Below are 16,001 nucleotides of genomic sequence, written 5' to 3'. Positions count from 1 at the left end.
TAAACATCACAGCAGGCAGACAATCAGCTCCAGCTCAGTCGACCCAAACTGGTTTCCTGTTGAATGAATGCAGCTTTCTGCTCTGGCTCTGTTCCTTAGTAGACTGATATTGTAAATGTTTGAGGAAAGCTGAATCGTTTGGCAGAAAGCTGGTTCAAAGGTGACGCATTATTTTATTTTATTTTTTGCCAGGACAGAAGAGGAAGATGAGGAAGAATAAATTATTCATCAGGCTCGCCTCCCTGCTGTTAAGAGTTTGTACAAACTGCTTTTGTAAACAGGACAGCGTACAGAGAGAGGATCCAGATTCAGGGTTCTCTTTTTAGGTCAACCAATCAGATCCTCTCTTCTGTTTCTGGATTTAGGTCCCGGGTCATGTAAGGCGGTTGGTTTTCTGTGTGTGAATAAATTATAACTTCTGTGTTGGATTGGACCTTTTATCTTGAAAAACCCAATGAAGACCAACGCTTTTCATTTTGGTATGATACAGAAAATCTGTGAAAAAAATCAAACTTCGGCCTTCTCCCAGTGCTAACAAGAAACAACCAATCAGACCCCGGAGGTGGTTCTTAGCGATGTTAATCACCTTCTGTGTGGCGCTCCTCTTCCCCCACCATCCGTCCTCCCTTGGCTGTCTGACACGCTGCAGCTGGCAGAGCCTGTTGAGAATGCTACTGCTAGTTAGCATGGTCACCAATGATAGCAGATAAACAGTTTTCCTGTAACGGTGTAAGTTGTTTGTCTGCCATTAACACATTTAGCAGCGAATACATTATGTTGATTGACAGCGCTTAGACCCTCCTCCTGGCTCTGATTGGTTGTTTTTGGTCGGGAGCAGAGCATTTCTTCAGACAACAATAGCAGCTCATTTCACAGCAGACCATCACTACATGGTGACAGTTTTAACAAATGTGTAAAAAAATATATATTTTTATAAAAGTTACATACTGCAGCTCAAAGTGTCAACCTAAGTGTTAAATACAGGTCTATCTGATAAAACCTAAAAAGATCCTCTTCCATATTCTTTGCATTCTCATAGTTCATTCATATGTGCCACCTTTTAAATCCCGAGAAACAGATTCTGAATGCAATCTGTTTCATCAAACTCACTTTGAATCATTCTTTACCTATTGCTCATTCCCAGCGGAAACAATATTCAATATCCTGTTAGTTTCTCACCAATAAGGATTAAGAAAGGGAAAGAAAGATAAAGCAAATTACCGCTCAAACCTGTCAAAAGTCCAAATGAAGCCAGTACCATCGTTCCCACGTGAAGCTATTCGGTTTTGTTGTATCATTTTACTCAGGGCGTGACATTCACAGCTACCTCCATCGCTCCTCAGGAAGGAAACTTTGATAAGGAAATGATAAAACTTGAAGGAGGGAAGCCGTCATTAGCAGGTTTGTTGTCGTTTCGATTTCACTGCCAGTGTTCAGAGCGTTTTTGAACACAGACCTCTGCATAATTTATGCACAGCTATGAATTAAATATGGCTTCTCACTGCAGTGATGGGAATTGAAAAAGATGTGACATTTGTTTTACACGTTATTTGCTGAATAGTCTGACAGTCCGGGGCATTTAGACGAGATGAGTGACCAACTGGATGGAGATGAACCTTACTGTTGCTAATTTTCCTTCTGTGTTTTCTCAGCTTTTAGCGCCTGTTTCAAAGTAAGCACACGTAGCTCGGAAACAAAATGAAATTTCTTTTTTTTCCCCCGTATTTCTACCTACCTGGATGCTCTCAGGGTCAGAATGATCATTCTGGTAGCAAACTGCTGCTCTGTTTTTGTTAGTCCACTCTGGGCCTCATTATAATCACTGCATGTTTATTGCTGGTACAATCACACAAACTGGATCATAATGTTCCTCTCCCCTCTGTCATCACACATCATGTTACTTTAAATGCATCTTCTGCTCCTGAAAACAACTAGACTAACACTGTTGTTAATTGTGACTATTTGAACGGGTTTTGATGTCAGAATACTTCAAAGAACGTTTCGTAGCAGCACAAAATCTAGCTAGCACTGTCAAAGAAAATGGTGGTGGCGTTCAGGAACCATCCAGAACCTTTCCAGGAAGAAGGTACGCCACTCTTAGTCTGACTGGACTTTACCTTTTAGAGGTTACTCTTCTGAAATGTTCCCATAGAAATTTCTGAACTTATTGGGGTCTTCCCTGGAACCTTATGGTAACAAACCTGTCTCTGGTTACTTACTGACTACATTCTAAAACCTTCCTGATTTGTACTTTCCTGTACAAATGTACATATCCTGCACATATCCTACTGGATATTTTCTCTGAACTTTTGTAGAAATTCCCATTTATGGAGTAATTCTCTAAAACTTTCAATTTGCTGATTACTTTTCTTAAAATTTGTTGCAAATTACCAGTTGCTATCATGCAATATACTTGGTTCTTTGCTAAAACTTACTGGTTGCATTTTATAACTACATTTCTAAGAATATTTATGAAATGTAGTTTACCAGGGACTTTTCTGTTGTTTTTTTTATATTGTCTTCCCTTTAGGCCTGTCGCGATAAACGGTAAATCAATTAATCGTACGATAAATTAAAACTATCAACGTCATTTTAATTATCGGCATTATCGTCTCTTCCGGCCTTTTTCTCTTTCTGTTAATGACACCAAATGAAAAAAGGCTCAACTCCGGTGCTCTCCACCGACTCCTCCCTTCCTCATTTCCTCAGTGTAAAGCCCAGCGCACACGACAGGATCTTAGAGCTGTCGGCCGATTGTCGGCCCATTTTTAAAACCTGACAGACCACACATTAGCCGACAGAAATCCTAGGTATAACGGTTCGATCGGTTCGTTCCTGCCGTGTGGTGTCCAACAATGGGCACAAAATAATGGCTACAAGTTCAGTGAACTAATTTTAAAACCAGGCATTAATCAATGCTTTACTACAATCTACCTGCAATGCATGTGGCTAGTGTCAGCGTAAAGTCCTGACTGAATGAAAATCATTAGAACCTATTTACGTCACGTTAACGAAGAACAGCTGAAAAGTTACCGGGTTTATCAACTGCGGTAGCAATTTCGCTCCAACTCCTCCCCTTGTCATTTCTATATTCTTTGCATGTTGAATAAACATTAATGTTTCCACGTATGGACTTCGGGTTGCGCTGTTTCAGCTGTTTGGGATTCCCCGACGTAATTTCCCCTCAGAAAGAACAGAGGGGAATCCGTGCTTTCTGATTGGCTACCTGTCACATTCAACAGGCTGCGTTAAAGCGCCCAGTCGGGGAAAAAACCCTGATTTAGATCGGAGCGGCCAAGATGATCTACCGTAACACACCACACAATCTTAGAAAGACCAACGATCTAAGATTGTTGTATGGGGGAAAATAGGAGCAAAAAATCATGTAGTGTGAACTATTGCATCAGGTAGTCGATGTGCCCATCTTCTCTATTTAAATCTAATTATTACTGAAGGGCAACATAATATACAGACTTCATAATCTGCACTCTTTTGGTTGAATGCAGTATTTATTTCCACTTTGGCTTTATGTTGTTTAGGTTTTTCTTTTCAAAGTGAGTTTTTTGTTAATGGAGACTGAGAATCCATTTTATTTTTGTTTTTGTTTATTTTGTTTATCAGCTCAAGTGTTAAGTGTTCTTTTGAAAACAAAGTGTATCTATCTTTGGCAAGAAATCGCATGCATTATTACGTCATTTCCATTAAATCAGTGTAAAAAGGTCTTCAAACAATATTATTGTTTATCGCAATAATTTTTGAGACAATCGTTGAGCAAAATTTGCTATCGTGACAGGCCTACTTCCCTTAATTAGTGTTCTCTTTCACATTCATGTTTTAAAACTTGCATTAAATTGTTTTTTATTAGGTCACTATAAACCCAACAAGGGACTGATATAGCAAATTAACTAGCTTGGGCCAAAAATGTTGTAGTAATGCGCTTTATTTGTTAGCACCTTTCAAGACACCCAAGGACATTTAACAAGGAAGGGAAAAGAACAATCCAAGAATGCACAAAAAAATGAAAAAAGGTCAAAGAAAAAAAAAACCCAAAACAAATGAGATTATAAAGAAAAGGCTAACTTGAGCAGATGAGTTTTGAGTTGCTTTTTGACAGTAAGAAGAGAGTCAATGTTGCTGACGTCTTGAGGTAGAGACTTCCAGAGTTGGGTTGGTGCTGAGGACAGACAGAACAGTGAGCTGGATAGCAGAGGCAGAACGTTAGATTGTGATTGAGTGTTGATGTGCAGGAGGAAGGATGGAGTCGGTTGATGTTACAAATAAACTAGACCTGGTAATCTTATCAATGTGAGAGTGAAATTACAAAATACTGTCAAGGATGACAGACTCTTAACCTGAGGGAAGGAAAAACCAAGGAATCTTCAAAGAGGGTGAAAGTGAGGAGTTTGATGAAGTAGTTAAGAAGAGCTGAGCATCATCAGCAAAGTAATAGAAACTGATATTGAATTTATGGAAAATATTGCCAAAAAGAAGAAGGCAGGTAATAAAAAGAAGGGGAGGAGGACAGAATTTTGGGGCACAACTTAACTAACCAGGAAAGTGAAATCTGATGGATTTGAGTTGGATGAACTGAGATCTAATCACTAATGATGACCTCATTAGTGATTCTCAGGAGAGCCGAGTGTGCTGTGACCGATGGAAACCAGACTGGAATAGTTCAGAATCTGTTTTTAGTGAAATGAGGACAGAGTTGTGAGACAACCTTTTTTTGTTGTTGTTTTTAGTTTTTTTCAAGAATTTTGGAGTCAAATGTAAAGTTGATCAGGAGACAGAGATTATTGGAGATGTTGGGATCAGATCCAGGGTTTTTAAGACTTGGGGTGACGACTGCGGTTTTGAAAAGCGTTGGAAAAATTCCAGCTGAGAGAGAGGAGTAGATAATGACAGAAATAATCAGAAGAAGAGAGAAAAAGGCAAGAGGATCTAGTGAAAAAGAACATAAGGGAATCGTAAGTTTCAGCAGAGTAAAATTTTATAATGTTTGATATCTTTAAAAAAACATGAATACATGAAATGAAGTACAGTGAACTCTCGCTATATCACGGTTCACCTTTCACGGTCTCGCTGCTTCACGGATTTGCATCGTGCATTGTGTTCTGCATTCTGATTGGCTAAACTATCTCTCCGCTTCTTCTCTACCTGTGTGTCAACAACGTTGCGGATTAATATGTACACGTACATAAAACAGCTTGCCAATTTCAAGAATCTTTTTGCCAGAAGGAAAGGAGCGACAACAACTACCGATAACTATGTTCTTCTCTCAAAAAAACACACCTGCACCGCGGGCTTTAGAAGAAATAAAAACGCTACAGAGCGGAGTCAGGATGCAGCGGCTCAGTCAGAAGAGCAGTGAAATACACGTGAGTCACTATTTGTCCTACTGTACTTTGTATTTTTTTTCATAATCATTTTTCATTTTCTCCCGTTCTAATCCAATGACTCGGGCTGCGGTGCTGATCTCCCCAATTTGAAGCCTTCAGTTTGTATTGATGATTAAAATTATTATTTTACAGTAGTTATTTGTAAAAAAAAACATTTATACAGTACTTTTATTTATTAAACAAATGCTTGGGCCTGTAAAAAGGTTTTGTTCTTTGGTTTCAATGTATTATGGAGTATTTCATTGTATAATAATTGTAAAATAAATAAAGGTTCCTACTTCGCGGATTTCGCCTATCGCGGGTTCTTTTTGGAACGTAACCCCCTGCGAAAAACGAGGGTTCACTGTATTCACTTTTCTAAAACTTACTGGGTATTGTCTTGGAACTTACAGCGAGTAGTTGTTAAATTTCACAAAAGTAAACACTAACTTCTCAAAAGTACCCAGTTATTCGCATTAGAAACCTTTAAAAATAAACTTTATGTTCATTAAAAAACCCTCTATGGGTATATCGTCCAGAAATAGTTTTTTGTCCACGAATATTTACAACTCTTAAGAATTAAGCCAGTAAAGAGATAACAGCTGTGAACATCTGGAGACAGAAGTGATTGTACATCTTCTGATGAATGCTAATGATATGCTTCCTAAATCCATCTGTCTGGTTGGAAACCACAAGAAACCAACTTAATGTACCAGAAACTAGTTTTGCAGACCATCTTTAACTTTTAAAATAAAAAGGTGGGATTTGTTAAGTATCCTCAGATTTCAACTAAATAATGACTCCTGCTCGTTTCTATCAAGTATCCTCTGTTTGATTAAAATCTCAATCAAACAAAAAGGAGAAACAGTAAACACTATACATTTCCAGATTTCTTCCGTTTGAATCTGTGCTGTCCAACACACTGCGCTGAATGCAGCCAGAAATCCTAAAGTCAAAGATGGCATTTAGTGAAAATTACACACTTCAGCAAGCATAAAGTTTTGATGATGATGAATAAAAAGTAATTATGACAGATTATGAGGAGCATGAACGACTCACCGATTAAAGACAGTGAAAGATATTTTAAAAGTAGTCAGATACAAAGACAGTGCTTGCTTTTGGACTTTGTTTTGATTTCTTAGCGGCGTACAAGAGTATTGAAAGTTTTGAGGTGGAAGACAACGATGTCCCCTGGATAAAAGCTCCTAATCTGGCTCACATAGATGAGGGTCATGGGTGTGTGCCTCCAGTCCAGTCCTGCTGCTCTGACAGCCCGGTCTGCTTCACAGGCCTCATTACCATCCTCTGAGCCCTCCTCGTCTTTTCTACACTCTTGCTTTCCCTGCTGTCTGGGCCGGATCCCTGACTGCCACTCCCATCTATTTGTGGGTCTGTCCACTGCCCTGAGTGGCAGGTAATTACCAGTGAGGTGACAGCAGGCTATTCCAAGAGCTGAGAGGTCATCAAGGTGCTTTCTGGTGCGCAGTTTTCCTGGACTAACCGAACTTTCTCCCGTTGAGAGACAGTGGGTGGTGGCAGCTTCCATCCACAAGGTCTGAACTCATCTTCCATCACCTGACTTACACAGACTGAGGTTATTCACCTTGTCTTACCTGTTGCTAGTTCAAGTGGGCAGGAATGTAGGTACTTTAACTGAAAAATGTAAAAACTGCTAATGGTTGTGTAGGAGGCTCCACTTCTGCTTTTCAAAGATGTATGGTTGTATAATTTCGCAACTCTTTGCAGTTATTTTCATGTTTGAGTGTAAACGTTGAGTTAGGGGGCGTGGCCAGCAGCAGCTTATTTAGATTTAAAGTGACGAGATGCCCTGTAACAGATCATAGGTAGAACTGAGCAACCTAGAATCTCATTATCTAAGAATGATTTCATGCAAAAAACATTTAATGAGCATGTTTTGTATTGCCCACAGACTTTTCCTAACCTGTTTAAGTAAAATATGTCACCCTTAAAGTGATAGGTATAATGGTGTATTCACACCAAACGCATTTTGCGCATCTGGTTTACAGTCTAAGTCTATGTGGAGGCATCGAGGGTCCGTTGTGGAGCGTCTAGCACAAGCAATATGGAGCATTTTGAGTGTTTCACGTGTCCGACAAATTGGTCAGCAACGGAAAACAACGGCTGGAGCGATTTTGACGTGTCTGACGTTCCCTCTGCTTCCACATAGACTTCGAATGTAAACCTCATGCATAAAACGCTCGGTGTAGAGTAAAATGTTCAAAGTGCACATGTGTCGAACTTGAAGCGTCAGAATGAAGGTCTTCATTACTTGGCTGGAAAACACTTAAAATGTGTGTTGAATAATAAAAGAAAAGGTACAGACAGATTGAAGTATTTTATTGATTGTGTGTTTTTATGCAGCATCATCTCAGCTGGAACTGGTGGTGTCCTGTTAAAATAAAACAAACAAACAAATGGATAATAGAAGTATTGTGACTGAAATGCACTGAGATGTTTGAAGGCTTTGTGTAGATGTGGCTTACCTCTGTCTCTTCCTCTGCAGGGTGTTCAGGCTAAAAGATTCCCCGGGGGCCTGAGCACCTTTTAAAGGTTCCTGAGGAGACCAATGCAGATGGTTGGGGGGGGAACAATAGAACTATGTACTTTAGAAGTTTAATGTTACATTCATATTTATAGAAATGTCTTTTTAGTGGTGCTTAAAAATGAATAGTATTTGTATGTATTTAGTTTTACCTTGTTTCTTGGTGGGTTTGTTACTTGGAGCAGCCAGGGACTATAAAAGGCTGCATGTTGGCCACATTGTGAGTTGTTGCTGATGAGACCCTGAAGCAGGGTTGCCTGTTTGTGAAATGTTGGTGAATAAACACCCAGTGGGTCTGCACCGTTTCTCTGCCGCAAGACTCCTACTTAGTCCAGCCGCTAAGGGCCATTCTAACACGCACCATAAGTAGAACATCTAGACAAATGGAGCTGAAGGAGTGTTTTAATAATAGAAACAATGGGCCAGCCGCTCAAACTGTCCTTATTAAGGAGAAATTTTCAATTAGAACTTGCTAGCTCTTGCTTGTTGGTAGTAAAATTAGCCACATTATATTTTGGGGGAGTTACAACCAAAGCAATCAGGTTATAATCATATTTTAAGTCTATTTTGTTTTTCACCAGGTATAAAGAAGAGACTCCATCTGCTCCCAAAAAATAAAAAACCAGAAACTCAGTCAAGCCCCAGTTCTGTCCAGCGTGGGTAATACCAACATGTCTTCTGTTTTCTTCTCCACAGATGAGTCTTATTGTACACATCCACTCTGGTTACATAAGACCGAGTGGCCTTTATTTAGCTTGAGAAGGCTCCAATTTGAGGTGCAGCATAAACCATGCAGGGCACTGAATGACGCATGTAGACACAAAGAAGTGGAAACATTTCTACTTTTGGTACAGGGAGTCACCAACATGGTGGCAGCGTGTTTCAAACCGGGGCATCTGGTGCCTCTAGTGAGAAATCAATATCTGTCTTGTGAATGAGATGATTGAACATGAAAGCAGAGCTCAGGAAACCTGGGGGACGGAGGAGGCTGGGTAAAAAAAATAAAAACCTTTTTTTTTAAAAAAAAACCACGGTCAGTACTTTGAATCTGTGACAGAGACGTGAGGGCGTGGTGGGGTCCACCACAGAAACACCGCAGAACAATCTGGAAACAGCTGAGTCATCTTGACTTAAACCACACTGCCATGTAAAGCCATCATTTACTAACAAGACGGTGGCTTTTCCACCAGCTGACCCGAGTTCCTACCCTCACACTTTGCTGACATGAGCTTCCCTCATCTTAAAATTACACTACTATTCATTTCCGCTGCGCGATTTGTAGACACAGCAGCAGGCAACACGAGGCTTGAAGTTCCCCGCCTGTGGCCCAGTGATGGATCTGCACCCTGCACTCCGATTGATATGCAACAACTGTCTTCAGATAGGCTTCTGCTTCTGCTACTGCTGCTGGAGTGGATGAAGAAGAGAAAAATAAAGCACGTGCAGGCAGGCAGGCGCAGAGCTGCAGCAGAGACTCGGATAAAAAACCCCCAGCTTACTTTGTGATCCCACTTCTCTGTTGAGCCCTCGAAAAACAGAGCAGAGCTGCACTCTGAGCTGAACAGACCCGCGGATGTAGGCTGTTAATCTAATGTAAACCTGCGGCTGCTCTGCATTCAGCTCCCTTTTTAACTCACTTCATTTGAGATTCAGAAGTCGGAGAGGATGGTCTCTAGATACGGCTGGATTTCCTGCAAAAATATCTCCCAAAAAAGGCTTTTCTGAGGATGGAGGCCTGATAAATGAAGTCTGCCATTTTTGGTCAAAGTGTTTTTTAACAGCCAAGTGGGCTGTGGTCCAATCTAAATGACTCACTGACCTCACTGTGTTTTTCAGATGAAGTTGATGTTCTTGGTGCTTCATCACCATTTTATCTGCTGTTTCTATGATTAACACACAATCACTGCCTTTCAAACGTATTCATACTCCTTGACTTTTACCGAATAAAACTGGATTTATACTAAGTTACACACCTAATAGTTAAATTATTAGGTGACTGAATAGATAACTGAAGGATGTTGGTTTCCCTGGATCAACTGTCAAAGTGAGAGTTCATCTATTAAATGGACTGAAGATGAATACATGAACTAAAGAGTGTAGGCATTTTTCTCGGAGGTGTCTTTGTGAGCCTGCCTCTTTTATTATTAAATTCAATATAATTTCAGATTTTTGTATCATTTTTGTCTGGGTTAACATAAAAAATGAGCTGCTATTGTTACTGGTTAAAACTACAGAAAAATAATTGTATTGATGCACAAATATGAAAATTTGAGCCAACGTTTCTATCCAGTGGTAAGACTGCTGTTATGGTAGAATTTACCAATATTTTATTTGATCAAATTTTTATCCAATTACTCGATTAATCGTCAGAATAAATCGATAGAATGCTTGGTTACTAAGATAATCTTTTAACAACATCCCTAATATATATTTACACAATAGCTAGGGCTATCGATCGATAATTTGTTATTGGATTAAAACAAGTTTGCTGTGAATTAGCCATGACTAATCATTATAAAAACGGACTGAGTTAGTGAGTTGGAAATGCTTGTCAATTTATTAAAATACGATCTAACAGGCAAACCATGGGATCATTTCTCATGTCTTTCATGCTTTTATATTTATCATTGTCCGTGTTTTTTTTATTTGTTCACAGCAGTTTAGTGTTGCTTCAGTCGTGAGCGGTAAAATGCGCGCAAAATGATCCTTTGCTATGTAAAATGTTGTTTTGTCTACAACAGTAAAATAATTCTGGGTTGGTTTTTTTTGTGCTGTGAGCGACACAACGCAGAGGAGGAGGAGGAGAGGTGAAGAGAGTGAAACCGTTTTCAGAGATGATTTTTTTTTAAAGAAACATTACATCAGACCCAAAGAGAAGCAGCTGAAACAGAGAAGAAAATCACATACAAATTACACAAACCTATGCAATTAATCCCACGTTAAAAAGAGATTAACGGCGTTAAAGGAATGTGAATTAATGCAGCTTTAATGATTCATTTTGACAGCCCTATAAAATATATGTAAATAACAAGTGATTTGAATACTTTAGTAAAATGTTGCCTTCATATTAAATAAATAAGCCCTTCTACATCAAAGCCAGAACAACGTCACCATTAAAAGGTGACTAAAGCGGGTTCGACAGTTTACATAAACCTTAACATGTATACGAACTGTAAGCCTAATCAATAACGGCAAAAACATCTTAGGTGAAAGTCATTACTTTGACAAATCCACAATTAAAAGCGCCAATTAATTACACACAAAGCTAATGTCGCTAATAACGGAGAGCAGGAATGGAGGAAAGATGATGGTTCCATTTACGGGAGCAGATGGGTGTTGGTTTTGCTCGTTCTGCTGCGTCTTTCCGAAGCTCGGTTCGGTTCGGTGTCCCGCCCAGACCGCTAAGCTGCGTAGCAGAGGCGTGGTGTCAGCCGTCTGCCAGCCGATGGCAACAACTTTGTTTAGGGAGGTAAACGAGTCTGTTGGAGCTCCAGCAGGGGCCATCTGTTGATGTAGGCTCGGTGACAGCCACAGCAAAGATGTAAAGCTCCGGCAGCACTGCTTGTTTGATTATAAAGAGCTGCAAGCTCGCTTGGGTGTGTGTGTGTGGGTGTGCGCACTCACACATCTGCATGCTATTGTTTTGGAATGCAGGATAAGTGTGTGTGTGTTTGAGAGCATTAAACATTCATCCTGGTTGTGCCCCTCAGACGCCATCATTGCCTCCAAGCCAAGACAGTTAAGCGTCTGTGTTTCAAAGACAGTAAACACAAGTTGTTCTCTGGAAAGCAAGAGCCTTTTTATTCATAAATAATGATGCGGCTCATTTGTTTGGGGCAATTGTTGTCTCTACAGAATCTGGAAGTTACAAAGGTTTTGAAGAGATTTTTTTTGTGTTGTGTGTTTTTAAGAGTTACAAAGAAGGTTCCATTTAAATTGAGGTCCAAGAACCTCAGAGAGGTGAAAAAAAAAAAATTCACCATCTCTGATTAAAAAAATCTCTTTGTGGTAGCGTCTTAAAAACAATAACAACAATTTTATCATGTCGTATAGTAAATGTTGTCTTCATCTTAAATTAGGTTTTACCAAATGGTCACAGTTTATGTACATTTTATGACCATTAAAGGGTTCAGTGTTATGTGTTTTTCAGGCTCATAGTCATCAGTGACTTAAAAGAAATTTTACTTTAGAATTTAACGCCTTGAAATTGGGCCTCTGTCTCTTTAAAAACTTTTGCTCCTTCTGAGATTCCGCCTTAAGGAAGTCATCACAACATGGCTCCTCTATTAATCCTTTAACAAGGTTTTTACCAGCGTTGCACTGAGAAGCAGCTCCTATAATGAGCTCACAGATACAGTTTTGCCAGGTGTTTGCTAATCGCTGCTGGCTAGTCTGAAGGAGCTGAGTGGGTGGAGTCATGGCGAGGGCTGCTCTGTGAGGAGGAGGCCTGGAAACTCCAGCTCTGAGGAGGAGCTTCATTCTCAAAGGCGGGGCTAGGTCCACCCAGGCGTTTTGCACAGCTGAATGGTTGCCATGGAGATTAAAGGATTTCTCAACATACATGGAAGAATCAAGACAAAACTCCAGCTACTATGTTTTTGAAGAGGGAATAACAGAACATGATGTAAAGCTCAAAAAGGTCGATTTTAAATCACACTGCCCCTTTAAAACTTGGATATGAGAAAACCTTTTTTTCTTTTTTTTGTTTGTTTGTTTTTTGCAATAATGAATATTTGAATAAATAAATAACTATTTGGCTCATGTGTGTATATATATATACTGTATATATATATATATATACACACAAATTTAGAAGCACCATTTTGACCATCCCATTCTATATTAAATATCAGAAAGTCAGGACCAGTTTCTGTTCTGCAAATATTAACGGATAATTAGCATTTTTAAAATGTGCATTTCTCATGTTCTGCAACTGGAAAACCTATTTTCCCTTCACATCAGATGGACCCAGACCGTGCCGTCGTTTTCATTTGATGCCGACCGACCAATAAGACCCTGCAAAACCTCACAGTGTGTGACTTGTCCTCCTCTGACTCCGGAGAAAGACACAGATCCAAGCCGGCCCGGCACAAACAGGCGATGGCAATCGATGGGCAACATAAACACACAGCGGCTGTGTTCTTCCCTGCTCTTTATCTATTGCTCCAAAGCACCGGGAAGCTAAATAACCTTTTAGCAGGCCCAGGCAGGCGAGACAGATGACTCGCTTAAATGAGTCTTCTGCTGATGCCGGTCCTTAAATCAATGGAGGTGGCAGGCATTGAAATGAAGCCCCTGCAGCTCTTGCTCATGGTTTTCCTTCAGTACAGCCGGAGGAGTCGGCCGTTCCTCTTCTCGGGTTTTCATGTTTTATCTCTGGTGCGCTCGTTAAGTTGTGGTTTGGCCATGAGCAGAGTTACGATCGAATCTCGCTCCGATTCGCCAGGACGGTCCTAAATATTTCAAGATTAACAGTTTCGGCTATTTTGCAGCCGCAAAATGTGAAAACTTCAATTGTGATTTGGATTATAGCTGTGTGCATTTTTGTCATTGAACATTTTTCCTAAGTTTTTTGGCCGTATCAAAATTAGTTTATTTTGCAAATACTGCAATGGAGACACTTTTTTGCATCACACGAGTCACATGATCAACAACCGGATGTTGCCACTGGTACAAACCACAAAGAAGACGACAACAGGAAGTAGTTGGAGGATGATGGCACAGCATGTTTTTTAATAACTTATTGCATAAAGAAACGTATTCATGTGTGATTTTAAGTGCTTTTCATATTTAATGGAAACAGCAAAACCTTGGTTTTTTTTGGGGGGGGGGTTCCACATTACCAGACTATACAAAGTTTTCAGCACATTTGCAGTAGCTACTGATGCATAAATAATAAACAGAAATTACAATGACAACACAGGAAAACAGTCAAAACAGAGAAAACAGTCAAAACAGAAACGATCAAGACAGAAAATAACTGAAGAGAAAAATTCAAGCATGTCTGCAGGTCATGACATTAGGCCGTACGTCACTCTGAAGCTTTATTTTCCACTGTTTGCTGTGTGTGTTCTTACTGCTGCTGCTTTATGTACATCATGTCAGCTGAGACTGATGGAGTTGCTTCTGAATTCTTCACATTCTACTGCCTGTAAAGGTTTAGCTGAAGATTTTGCAGGATGAAGGAAAAGATTTCCACTGGAAAAATAAGAAGCTGTAATTTTCTGCAACAGAACTATAAAGCAATGATTTCTTCACTGTGGCTTCGCTCCAACTTAGTAAAGTCACTCCAGACTGTGGAAAGGTTGCGCTGTAAAAAGTATTAATTCATTTCACCAATGCAGACTTCAGCTTTCACTGCATTTGAATTCTGGTATTGATTGGGGCCTGCCATGCAAAGCAATGGCAGGAACCTATTGTTATTGTCGGAGAAAGTGTTTCTTTATTGGGGCCTGCCATGCAAAGCAATGGCAGGAACCTATTGTTATTGTCGGAGAAAGTGTTTCTTTATTCTTCTTTATTTTTCTTCCGTAACCGTTAATGCGGCTCATACCGCTTGGTGCACACCTACAAATGAGGTATCAAAACCTGCAGAAAATTCACGCCATTCCAGCTATTACTTCTGGTGGGATTTGGGCTTAACGTGGCGACATAATTCGCAAAAAACTACGAAAAAAACCCCATTATAAGTCAATGGGAAAAATCCTAGAAATACCCTATTTTTGAGGATTTTCTGTGTCGTCACAAATTCACCTAGAAATACCATTCAAATTTCATTTTGTAGATACGTCTGTGATCTCTTCGAAAGTGAAGACGGCTCGTCGATACCAGTTACGGTTTGTCCACAATTTGCCTCTAAGCGACCCAAAGTTTCTCATTTTTCCTAAAGTTAGAGTGCGTCTCTGGCTGCTTAGAGTGAGAGATGAAGACAACTTTTTCAGCCCAAATCATTTTTGAAATCGCCATCACGCCCACAAATATCGCACGATTAGTATCAAAATCGGTCCTGACATTGATACGCCTGTCTGCTCCGGTAAAATGTTTTCGAAATTTATCTAGACCGTACGGTTTTCTGTCACGGTGCTTCAGAGCAAAGTCATGCGACAGGATTTTCTGAGGCTGTCTCAGGCTCTCTCCCATGTATTTGAATAGAATTTCAGATCTGGGCACAACATTTCTTTCTCTCATCGCTGTAAATGTTCTGAGTGAGGTACAGATATGAATCTCGGGACTATCGCAGAAGACACATAGCCCTCTCATACGCTCGAAACGCTTTTCGAATATGTATTACGGTTCCCGAACAAGAAGGATTTGTTTCCAATGCTTTTTTGTCAGTAAAACGTGTTTGCTCAAACACACAATTGTGTGTTTGAGAGCTCAGAGCTCAGAGCTCACACCCTGCTGAGACCATTATTTGCCATAGCAACGGATCTCAAGAGGCTATTGGCTGCTGGTTTGGACTACGAATACGCATCGCTGTAGTTCTATCTATCCTCAGTTGAAACAGATCAGGACTGAACTGGCCTTTAGAACTACCTGCTGCTATGGGCTGTATATAACTGATTTAACTCAGTAACTGTTACACATGGGATTAGTTTTGAACTTTAAAATGAAGCTTAACAAAAATTTCACAATAAAAGCCTTGAATATTTTTACATCATGTAATTGCTCTTTTTGGCTTTATTTGACTTTTTCATCCAAAGCACTGTTACACATGGTATTAGTTTGGCCCTTTGAAATGAAGCTTAACAAAAATTTCAAAATAAAAGCCTTGAATATTTTTACATCAGGAAATTGCTCTTTTGAGCTTTATATAACTGATTTAACCCAGCAATTGTTACACATGTGATTAGTGTGGCAATTTAAAATTAAGCTTGATGAAAATTTCAAAATAAAAGCCTTGAATATTTTTACATCAGGTAATTGCTGTTTTTGGCTTTATGTGACTTTTTCATCCAAAGCACTGTTACACGTGGTATTAGTTTGGCCCTCTGAAATGAAGCATACTGAACATTTCAAAATAAAAGCCTTGAATATTTTTACATCAACTACTTGCTTTT

The sequence above is a fragment of the Xiphophorus hellerii genome, chromosome 5 (assembly GCF_003331165.1).
Source record: "Xiphophorus hellerii strain 12219 chromosome 5, Xiphophorus_hellerii-4.1, whole genome shotgun sequence".
NCBI lineage: Eukaryota > Metazoa > Chordata > Actinopteri > Cyprinodontiformes > Poeciliidae > Xiphophorus > Xiphophorus hellerii.
The sequence above is the reverse complement of the archived record's forward strand: the minus strand, read 5'-3'. Positions refer to the sequence as shown.